The following is a 12,277-nucleotide window of genomic DNA, read 5'->3' as shown; positions in this document are numbered from 1 at the left end:
CACTGCTTACGCCTCGCAAACAACTAAACTTCCCAGGGTATTGTGTCTATCGTACCGACCGAGCGGATGGCAGGAGGGGAGGCGGCAAGGCAATCATCATACACAGAGACATAGAACACACGAACATCGAGCTCCCAGCACTTGAAAGACTAGAGGCTACGGCCGTCAGGGTCAAGTTCAACGGAGCCAACACCACACTGGTATCGCTATACAATCCTCCTAAAAACACAGTAACACGTGATATCAGCACAGTACTCAACATAGCACCGCGGGTAATCGCCTCTGGAGACCTCAACGCAAAACACCCCGATTGGAACTCACGAATACGAACCTCCAACGGCAAGAAACTGTACGAACACGCACTAGGCCGAAACTACATTATACTTGGGCCGGACGTTCCCACGTTCGTGCCTACACAGGCCCGACATAGGCCAGACGTGTTAGACATAGCCCTCATAAAGGGCATCACATGCACACTCAACCTTACGGTTGAAAACGATCTGGACTCGGACCACATGCCTGTAATACTGCACATAGAAGAGACACTGGAGGACATCGAACCACGCAGGATGCTTAACTACAAGCGTGCGAATTAGAAACTGTTCAAGGAAACGCTTGACAGTCGCATTCCTGACACCCACGAAATTAACAACACACAGCAAATCGATGAGGCTGTGGAGGCTCTCACAACTGCCGTCCAAGACGCAATGACTGACGCCATTCCATTTACAACACCAAGACAACACTCGACGGCCCTGCCCCAGGAAATCCTGGGCCTTATCTCAATGAGGAACCGCCTCAGGAGATACTGGCAGCCTACCAGGCGCCCGTTCTATAAACTGCACGTCAACAGACTCCAGGGCATAATACGGAATAAAATACAAACATTCAGAAACGAGCAATGGGGACAGAAACTCGCTGGGCTGGATACCACACGTCCTGGCGTGTGGCAGCTGGCCAGACACTTCACCAGGGAGAAACATTACATTCCCACGTTACAAGGACCAGACGGCCCGGCCTACTCCGCGACAGAAAAGGCAGAGCTTATGGCCACAACACTTGCAGCGTCCTTCATGCCGAATCTGGTTCCTTCAGACCCAGCATTCACACTTGAAACGGACCAGGAGGTTACACGACTTGTAGCCCAGCCCTCGCGCAACGAAATAAGACGTACTAGAACAAATGAGATCACAAGGGCTATCAAGCACACCAACGCTAGAAAAGCCCCTGGGCCTGATGGCATTCAAAACCGTGTCCTCCAGGAGTTCACGGATAAAGCCGTAGAATACCTCACACACTTAACGAATGCCATCCTGACACACCAACACTTCCCTGACTTTTGGAAGGCGGCCAAGGTCCTGATGTTCAGGAAGCCAGGGAAAGACCACTCCCTCCCACAAAATTACCGACCCATCAGTCTGCTGTGGTCGCTCAGCAAGATTGTTGAGAAGGTAATATTAAAACGTATCACTAGGCATTGCATCGCCAACGACACCCTAAGACCGGAGCAATTCGGCTTTAAGAATCACCACTCGACAACACAACAACTCCTCCGCGTAGTCGAACATATAACACACGGCTACAACATGAACGAAGCCACAGGGGCCGTGTTCCTAGACATCGAAAAGGCTTTCGATCGTCTCTGGCACAACGGACTCATACGCAAACTAAGCGAAGCTGGCTTCCCAGACGGACTCGTACGTCTCATACACTCATATCTCACGAACAGATGTTTCAACACTAACGTGCAGGATAAACAATCAACACAACACGGTATCCAAGCTGGAGTACCCCAAGGGAGCATCCTAGGGCCCATCTTGTTTAACCTGTACATTAATGACTTCCCAGCGACACAAAACACGGCGTTAGCCGTCTACGCGGATGACACAGCCATCCTCGCGCAAGACTGGAAACCGTCGAACATCAATTCACGAATACAGACAGCACTCAGAACAGCTGAGCCTTGGTTGGAGCGATGGCGTATTAAAGTAAACGTCGACAAGTGCGAAGCAGTTCTCTTCACACGCAGACCGAAACTATTGCGCAAACACCAACACTGTAGACCAATAACACTACATACACGCCCAATACGTTTCCGAGAGAAAGTCAGATACCTTGGTGTCTGGCTGGACCGGAAACTTACATGCAGGGACCACATCGAATACGTTGCCAACTGAGCGCACGCGAGGCTCAAACAGCTCTACCCAATGCTCAACAGGGAAAGCACACTGAATAGGAGGGTGTCGAGGTCCATATACATGACACTGATTAGACCTCTGATGACGTACGCAGCTCTCGTCTGGGGATATGCAGCTCCTACACGACTGCGCCGCCTGCAGATCATACAGAACAAGGTGCTACGAATCATTAGCAACGCCCCACGCTACACACGCACCGTGGATCTTCACCATGAATACCGCCTTGATATCCTCAAGGAAGTATTCAAAAAACACGCCACACGACTATACAGGAACTCGAGACACTCGAACAATCCTTTCATCCTCACTCCGGGAAACTACGATCACAACCACAGGTGGAAGCACAAGCGGCCAAAGACACTGCTAGCTAGGGCATAGCCACCTATGGTAAACTATCAAACGTCGGCAAGCCCCTGCATATCAGCAACACTGACTGGCAACTACCAGCTGCTATTAGAGCCGACCAACAGGCCACAGCAGGGACACCGACGAGCTCGCCCACAGACGCACGAACAATCTCCCAACACTCCCTCACACTGTGCCTCCGGTATATGACCTATCGGACACAAGATCGATAACAAACCTAACTGTTGCAGGTTGCTGACGCTGAACGAGGACTCTGTACCAGCACCCAGCGCCAGCCGCCGAGCAGCACAAACGCACAACGTCAAGGTATCGACATGCATGATACCCACTACTAACAAAGCCTATCCTTGCACAACCTACTGCAGGCAGCAAGACATGCGCTACTGCTCTTACCACCCGACCTAACTTTCGCAGAGGTTTTTTTCCCCTTGGCTCTTGCCTTGGCGCTTTTTTTTCCTCTGCCCTTCAAACCGCTACCCTTCGTCAGATTTCGACCAATCTATCTCCAGATGAGCGCGTATTAATGGTTAACCCTAACCAGACGTACGCAAACATCGCAGTACCCACATCCTGCGACACCTCACCTTAGTGAATACTAACCCTTATGCAGAGATGGCAGTAGACCTTTTGTGTTGGCCATCATGCCGGTGTGGGCATGGAGGGGCTCCACCTCTTATTATTATTATGGAGCATCAGTGGCAGTAGCCGGACCACCTCAGAAGATGTCTCCCGCAGATGGAGACGAAACGTCATGTGGAAAGTTTATACATCGACCACGGCCTCTCAGCCCTGAAGTTTCAACTGAAGGTTACTTCTATCGTTTCGCTTCTGAAATTACTTTACACGATACAGCGGCATTCACAATGTATTGTCATCAGGCAAAATTTGCCACCGTTAACAATAAGATTTTCAAACGCGCTGTATCAAAGATTCGCTTCAAAAGATTGAATAACTGAAGAGAAATCAAAGAATTATTTCAAGAATACTGGTGGTTATAACGCAGCATTTGCTATAGTTCAGTTCTGAAGCTAAAATTTCAGACACAGTTTTAAGACACATGACAATTTTTAGATCTGATCCACTGACTCAATTGGTCGAATTTCGACAGTAGACAATATTAGCATTATAAAACGCACCAAATGTGAAGAGCCCAGCGATCACTTTTTTGACGTAAGCTTTCCAAAGCATGCGCTGGGTTTTACTGAATGTCGAAGTACCAGAACAACAATGGGCAATAGCGAAAAGAGAACCAGTTCACAAAAAATGGTTGAAATGCCTCTGAGCACTATGGAGCTTAACTTCTGAGGTCATCAGTCCCCTAGAACTGAGAACTACGTAAACCTAACTAACCTAAGGACATCGCACACATCCATGCCCGAGGCAGGATTCGAACCCGCGACCATAGCGGTCGCGCGGATATAGACTGTAGCGCCTAGAACCGCTCGGCCACTCTGGCCGGCAGAACCAGTTCACTATCAGGCTGTGATCTCAGGCTATACTATGGGAAAATAGTTTTAAGTCGTCTCTCCGTTTAAACATCGTTGTTTTCTACAAAGTGAGATCTGAAAACTCGTAATTGTTGTTGGAGACTGTATTTAAAAATCGTAATGAAATAACTTCTGTCTATTTGTGTTTTACCACAACAATGCAGTTCATAATTAACATTATTTTTGGCCGGCTAAGCTCAGTTATATTGTATTTATAATATTACGTGTTACAATTTTTAAGTAAGGTGGAGAGTGGCACAAAGGTTCGCATTGCCCCGCGTAGAACTCAGGAATACTGACTGCGAGAGAAATACTTTGCTGTTATATTAGTTAATCCTTTTATCGACTTTATATAGTAAACTGTTTACTGTTCTCAAAAACACTATAAGTGTCCACGTTAGTCTAGACAAATCTCAGGTTGGGCTTTCAAGTAAAAAAAAAAAAAAAAAAAGTTTACATATTGTACTGCTCAGCTCGTCTGCTGTTCTGAAAATGAAACAACTTAATTTAAATCGCTTCAGGTCGTGCGCCTTTTGCATGGTTGGTTGAAATACATATTTACCGCGTAATGGCGACGTCTGCAGCTCTTCAGCGATAATGCTCGAACAGCTAAAAATGCTAAATGCTGAAAAATCTAATGAATTCGACATGTAAGGGTATTTACAGTACTTAAATAGCTGCAGCAAATTCTCTGTAACCATGTAAAGCAAGCAGAAGGAAGAGCGAAATCTGTTATGGCGCTTTTTTTAAAAAAACAAAAAATTAACTTGGTCGTAGGTAGTATTACAACTTAATTCTAAGATACATATTTTTTACATGTAGTTATTCTTTGATAATTACATTTATTACAGAAATAATTTTGATAAAATACATATTACATGAAACTTCGTGGCAGATTAAAACTGTGTGCCGGACCGAGACTCGAACTCGGGACCTTTGCCTTTCACGGGCAAGTGCTCTACCATCTGAGCTACCCATGCACGACTCACGCCCGGTCCGGACAGCTTTACTTCTGCCAGTACCTCGTCTCCTACCTTCCAAACTTTACAGAAGTTCTCCTGCGATCCTTGCAGAACTAGCACTCCTGAAAGAAAGGATATTGCGGAGACACGGCTTAGCCACAGCCTGGGGGATGTTTCCACAATGAGACTTTCACTCTGCAGCGGAGTGTGCGCTGATATGAAACTTCCTGGCAGATTAAAACTGTGTGCCGGACCGAGACTCGAACTCGGGACCTTTGCCTTTCGCGGGCAAGTGCTCTACCATCTGAGCTACCCAAGCACGACTCACGCCCGGTCCTCACAGCTCTACTTCTGCCAGTATCTCGTCTCCTACCTTCCAAACTTTACAGAAGTTCTCCTGCGAACTTTGCAGAACTAGCACTCCTGAAAGAAAGGATATTGCGGAAACATGGCTTAGCCACAGCCTGGGGGATGTTTCCAGAATGAGATTTTCACTCTGCAGCGGAGTGTGCGCTGATAAGCTGTGAGGACGGGGCGTGAGTCGTGCTTGGGTAGCTCAGCCGGATAGCCGGCACGGTTACTCAGCGTGTTCGGTCAGAGAGCTTGTTACCCTCTGTAATAAAAAACTGAGTGGAAGGATCAACAAAAACGAACTTGTACGGATGTCATGTGATGTCCGCAACGACCAAACACAACGATCAACAACGAAAAAAAAAAAAATAAGATAGTCGGTAGAGCACTTGCCCGTGAAAGGCAAAGGTCCCGAGTTCGAGTCTCGGTCCGCCACACAGTTTTAATTTGCCAGGAAGTTTCAGATCAGCGCACACTCCGCTGAAAATCTCATTCTGGATACATATTACATTTTCAACAAACAATGATTCTTAGCGTTTTGTGAACGTTTATTAGAAAATGGTTAACGTTATTGTTTATTATTCATCGTTCGTATGGGCATGTTGCAGTTTCCTCAAATTCGAGTGAAAGGCTGGATAGCGGAGAACACGAACGAATTCGAAAAGAACAGTTCTTAGACAAATGTTGATGGTGTTAGGACAGCAACCAGCCACAAATTTACTTTCAGGTCCTTTATACAAAGGGTACCGTTACCGGTTTCGAATCGTTGTGATTCATCCTCAGACGGTTTACATGCTTTCTTTATGACATGTGGTGTGTTTTTTACAGATTAATTGTCCTAAAATATAAATAAGCCACTTTATAAAAAGGGAGACAGGGATAATGTTGACAATTATAGACCTATTCCTATGCCATCGGTGTTTGCTAAAATTATCGAGAGGGTTGTATATACAAGGTTACTGCAGCATTTAAATTCACATAATTTGCTGTCAAATGTACAGTTTGGTTTTAGAAATGGCTTAACAACTGAAAATGCTATAGTCTCTTTTCTCTGTGAGGTTTTGGACGGATTAAATAAAAGGTTGCGAACGTTAGGTGTTTTCTTTGATTTAACGAAGGCTTTTGACTGTGTTAACCACAAAATATTACTGCAGAAGTTGGAACATTATGGAGTAAGGGGAGTAGCTTACAATTGGTTCGCCTCTTACTTTAAGAACAGAAAGCAGAAGGTAATCCTCCGCAATATTGAGAGTGGTAATGATGTTCAGTCCCAATGGGGCACTGTTAAACGGGGCGTTCCCCAAGGGTCGGTGCTGGGGCCACTGCTGTTTCTTATTTATGTAAATGATATGCCTTCTAGTATTACAGGTGATTCAAAAATATTTCTGTTTGCTGATGACACCACCTTGGTAGTGAAGGATCTTGTGTGTAATATTGGAACATTATCAAATAATGTAGTTCATGATATAAGTTCGTGGCTTGTGGAAAATAATTTGATGCTTAATCACAGTAAGACTCAGTTTTTACAGTTTCTAACCCACAATTCAACAAGAACTGACATTTTAATCAGACAGAATGGGCATGTTATAAGCGAGACGGAACAGTTCAAGTTCCTTGGCGTACGGATAGATAGTAAGCTGTTGTGGAAAGCCCATGTTCAGGATCTTGTTCAGAAACTAAATGCCGCTTTATTTACCATTAGAACAGTATCTGAAATAAGTGACATTTCAACACGAAAAGTAGTATACTTCGCATATTTTCATACGCTTATGTCATATGGTATTATTTTTTGGGGTAATTCTTCTGATTCAAAAAGGGTATTTTTGGCTCAAAAACGGGCTGTTCGAGCTATGTATGGTGTAAGTTCGAAAACCTCTTGTCGACCCCTATTAAATAGTCTGGGAATTTTGACATTGCCCTCACAGTATGTATTTTCTTTAATGTCGTTTGTTGTTAGCAATATTAGCTTATTCCCAAGAGTTAGCAGCTTTCACTCAGTTAATACTAGGCAGAAATCAAATCTGCATGTGGAATGCACTTCCTTGACTCTTGTGCAGAAATGAGTGCAGTATTCTGCTGCATCCATTTTCAATAAGCTACCACAAGAACTCAAAAATTTTAGCAGTAGCCCAAACACTTTTAAGTCTAAACTGAAGAATTTCCTCATGGCTCACTCCTTCTATTCTGTCGAGGAGCTCCTGGAAAAGCTAAAAAATTAAGCAAATTCCAGTGTTACATTCTTGGTTTTCTTTATTTAAACTAACGACTTATCGCCTGAATATGTTTCTTATATTTCATTTTATCTGTTTCTACAATCGTGTTATAATTTCATGTATTGACTCGTTCCATGACCATGGAGATTTCTCCTAAATGTGGTCCCACGGAACAATAAATAAATAAATAAATAAATAAATAAATAATACATAATTAAAAACACGCCATACACCCATGGTTGCGTCACAGATTTTCGTTGCATGTGACTTACGTGAAACGTCGGTTTCGAGTGTTTGTTTTCATAAAATTCGTGCAGCAGATGTAAATGAATTCCGACTGCATTCTGATTGTTGCACATGTAAATTCTTCTCACTGAACACTTAAGATTTTTCACTGAGATGATTTCTACCACGGACCACATGTTTTGATACATACAAAGAGCTTACAAAAATGGTTCAAATGGCTCTGAGCACTATGGGACTCAACTTCTGAGGTCATTAGTCCCCTAGAACTTAGAACTAGTTAAACCTAACTAACCTAAGGATATCACAAACATCCATGCCCGAGGCAGGATTCGAACCTGCGACCGTAGCGGTCTTGCGGTTCCAGACTGCAGCGCCATTAACCGCACGGCCACTTCGGCCGGCAAAGAGCTTACAAACATATATCACAGATGCTATGATATATTGTAACATTTGACGATTATGTCCTATGAGAACTGTATAGGTAAAATAGTATATAATTTAATTGTATTTAGCATCTCGGCTGCAAAATACTAACACGAATTCTTTACAGACGAATGGAAAAACTAGTAGAAGGCGACCTAGGGGAACATCAGTTTGGATTCCGTAGAGATATTGGAACAGGTGAGGCAATACTGACCCTACGACTTGTCTTAGAAGCTAGATTAAGGAAAGGCAAACCTACGTTCCGAGCATTTGTAGACTTAGAGAAAGCTTTTGACAATGTTGACTGGAATACTCTCTTTCAAATTCTGAAGGTGGCAGGGGTAAAACACAGGGAGCGCAAAGCTATTTACAATTTGTACAGAAAACAGATGGCAGTTATAAGAGTTGAGGGACATCAAAGGGGAGCAGTGGTTGGGAAGGGAGTGAGACAGGGTTGTAGCCTCTCCCCGATGTTGTTCAATCTGTATATTGAGCAAGCAGTAAAGGAAACAAAACAAAAATTCGGAGTAGGTATTAAAATCCATGGAGAAGAAATAAAAACTTTGAGGTTCGCCGATGACATTATAATTCTGTCAGAGACAGCAAAGGACTTGGAAGAGCAGTTGAACGGAATGGATAGTGTCTCGAAAGGAGGATATAAGATGAACATCAACAAAAGCAAAACGAGGATACTGGAATGTAGCCGAATTAAGTCGGGAGATTAGGAAATGAGACACTTAAAGTAGTAAAGGAGTTTTGCTATTTGGGGAGCAAAATAACTGATGATGGTCGAAGTACAGAGGATACAAAATGTAGACTGGCAATGACAAGGAAAGCGTTTCTGAAGAAGAGAAATTTGTTAACATCGAGTATAGATTTCAATGTCAGGAAGTCGTTTCTGAAAGTATTTGTATGGAGTGTAGCCATGTATGGAATTGAAACATGGACGATAAATAGTTTGGACAAGAAGAGAATAGAAGCTTTCGAAATGTGGTGTTACAGAAGAATTCTGAAGATTAGATGGGTAGATCACATAACAAATGAGGAAGTATTGAATAGGATTGGGGAGAAGAGAAGTTTGAGGCGCAACTTGACTAGAAGAAGGGATCAGTTGGTAGGACATGTCCTGAGGCAGCAAGCGATCACCAGTTTAGTATTGGAGGGCAGTGTGGAGGGTAAAAACCATAGAGGGAGACCAAGAGATGAATACACTAAGCAGATTCAGAAGGATGTAGGTTGCAGTAGGTACTGGGAGATGAAGGAGCTTGCACAGGATAGAGTAGCATAGAGAGCTGCATCAAAACTGCAAAAACCATTTAGCATGATGAGAATTATAGTAACAAATAAATTTGCTAGTTGATTTGCAGATAGGTGTACTAATATTATTTGCTTTGGAGGCTGGAAAGTAGTTTTTGGATATTTTTCAGGAAAGGGGTGTTAGCTAACTCTGTTTGTTGCTGTCCTAGCACCATGAACATTTGTCTTCAAACAACAGCCACGGTCTCCATCATGTCATCATATGACAGAATTGTATAGATCAGATTTTAATTTTTTACGATGAAATTAAAAGTTATACTCAGAAACTAATTACAGGGAGGGGTGTAGTATTGCTTCATCTACATGAAACAAATTTTTTACTCAACACGAGATGACGTGAAATTTCGCGCCCCAAGAATGGTGCGATACAGAGGAACAACGAGAACGCTGTGTCGCGCCAGGCGATACGACTCGGAACCTTATCGGTGTTGTTTCGCTGTCGTCCCAGTGTGAAGCACCGAAGTGACTGGAAGTGAAGCGTCCACGCGCTCGGCCAGCACAGTGGCGGGCCCCCGGCCGCGTGTCGCAGCACGCAGGAAGTGCTGGGCGTGTGCCCACAGGCGGGCGCGTGTTGCGACAGCCGGCGCCCTGCTGCGCATGCGCCGCCGGCCGGCCCGCCCCACCTGTGGTGCCCGGCGTGCCGACCTAGGCAACACGGCCGCGCGCAGGTCGATGCGCTTCCGGCCGGCCCGGCCCTTGCACCAGGTCCGGGCGCGCTGCTCCGCGTCACACTTCTCGCACGTACAGGCTGAAAAATCAAACTTCCTGGCAGATCAAAGCTGTCTGCCGGACCGAGACTCGAACTCGGGACCGTTCCCTTTCGCGGGCAAGTGCTCTTCCGACTATTTTTTTCCCCTTGTTGATCGTTGTGTTTGGTCGTTGCGAACGTCACATGACATCCGTTCAAGTTCGTTTCTGTTGATCCTTCCACTCAGTTTTTTATTACAGATGCCAACCAGCTCTCTGACCGAACACACTGAGTAACCGTGCCGGCTATCCGGCTGAGCTACCCAAGCACGACTCACGCCTCGTCATCACAGCTTATCAGCGTACACTCCGCTGCAGAGTGAAAATCTCATTCTGGAAACAACCCCGAGGCTGTGGCTAACCCATGTCTCCGCAATATCCTTTCTTTCAGGAGTGCTACTTCTGCAAGGTTCGCAGAAGAGCTTCTGTAAAGTTTGGAAGGTAGGAGACGAGGTACTGGCAGAAGTGAAGCTGTGAGGACCGGGCATGAGTCGTGCTTCGGTAGCTCAGATGGTAGAGCACTTGCCCGCGAAGGGCAAAGGTCCCGAGTTCGAGTCTCGTTCCGGCGCACAGTTTTAATCTGACAGGAAGTTTTATATCAGCGCACACTCCGCTGTAGAGTGAAAATTTCATTCTAGGGAGAAAAATATTTAAGCCGACAAACTCTGGGAGGTTGTAGGGGACATCGTCCGCAGCTCGTGGTCGTGCGGTAGCGTTCTCGCCTCCCGCGCCCGGGTTCCCGGGTTCGATAACCGGCGGGGTCAGGGATTTTCTCTGCCTCGTAGTGACTGGGTGTTGTGTGATGTCCTTAGGTTAGTTAGGTTTAAGTAGTTCTAAGTTCTACGGTCCCAGGTTCGAATCCTGCCTCGGGCATGGATTTGTGTGATGTCCTTAGGTTAGTTAGGTTTAAGTAGTTCTACGTTCTAGGGGACTAATGACCACAGCAGTTGAGTCCCATAGTGCTCAGAACCATTTGAACCAAGTTCTATGTTCTAGGGGACTGATGACCAGAGATGTTAAGTCCCATAATGCTCAGAGCCATTTGAACCTTTTTTTTTTTTTTTTTTTTTTTTTTTGCAGCAGGGGCTGCGTAAACAAGGTTGCCCCACAGGGGACATATCTAGGGTACAGGACCACCTCTGCCAATCCACGTTTCAGGGAACCGCCGGTCCAGGAATCGACGCACACGACTGAAAAGTGCCGGCGCCCCGTCATGCTGGAACCACATGCGTGGTCTTGTAGGGAGCAGGACGTCTTCCAGCAATTCTGGCAATGCTCTGGCGAGAAAATTGTAATAGTGCCTGCCATCACTCCAAACATGCGAATTGTGCATGTTGAAGACTCCATCACGCCCGAACGTTGGTTCATCGGTAAACAACATAGAGGATGGGAATGTACGATGTATTTCACACAGTTACTGGCAACACTGCGAAAACTGTGCTCTGGGTGGATAATCAACTGGTTCCAGGTTGTGGAGACGCTGTTAGTGAAATGGACGTAATAATTGCTCTCGAAGGACTGTTCTTACATACGTCTGATTCGTCCCCATGTTACGTGCAAATTCACGAGTGCTGATTGAAGGATCCCGTTCGACGTGCTGCAAGACAGCTTCCTCGAATTGCAGCGTTCTTCCCGTGCGACGGCATCCCTGTCCAGGTCATCTGCTAAATGACCTGGTCTCACGCTGACGTTGGTACACAGAGGCAAAGGTCGTATGATGTGGGATACGGCGATTAGGATATTGTTGTTGATAAACCGGCTGTGTAGCTCGTTCGCTGTGGTGCGGTACGTAGTACGCACCAACCATATCATTGTAGTCTCTCCAGGTGTATCGCTCCATCAGTAAACAGAGACAATGCACTACTACACTGGTAGACAGCAGTTGCCTACAACTGAAGAGCATAAAACGCCCTCCAACAACTGAAGATCATAATAGGACCTCTAACAACTGTAGAGCGTAATACGGC

Source organism: Schistocerca americana, chromosome 8 (assembly GCF_021461395.2).
Source record: "Schistocerca americana isolate TAMUIC-IGC-003095 chromosome 8, iqSchAmer2.1, whole genome shotgun sequence".
Lineage (NCBI taxonomy): Eukaryota > Metazoa > Arthropoda > Insecta > Orthoptera > Acrididae > Schistocerca > Schistocerca americana.
The sequence above is the reverse complement of the archived record's forward strand: the minus strand, read 5'-3'. Positions refer to the sequence as shown.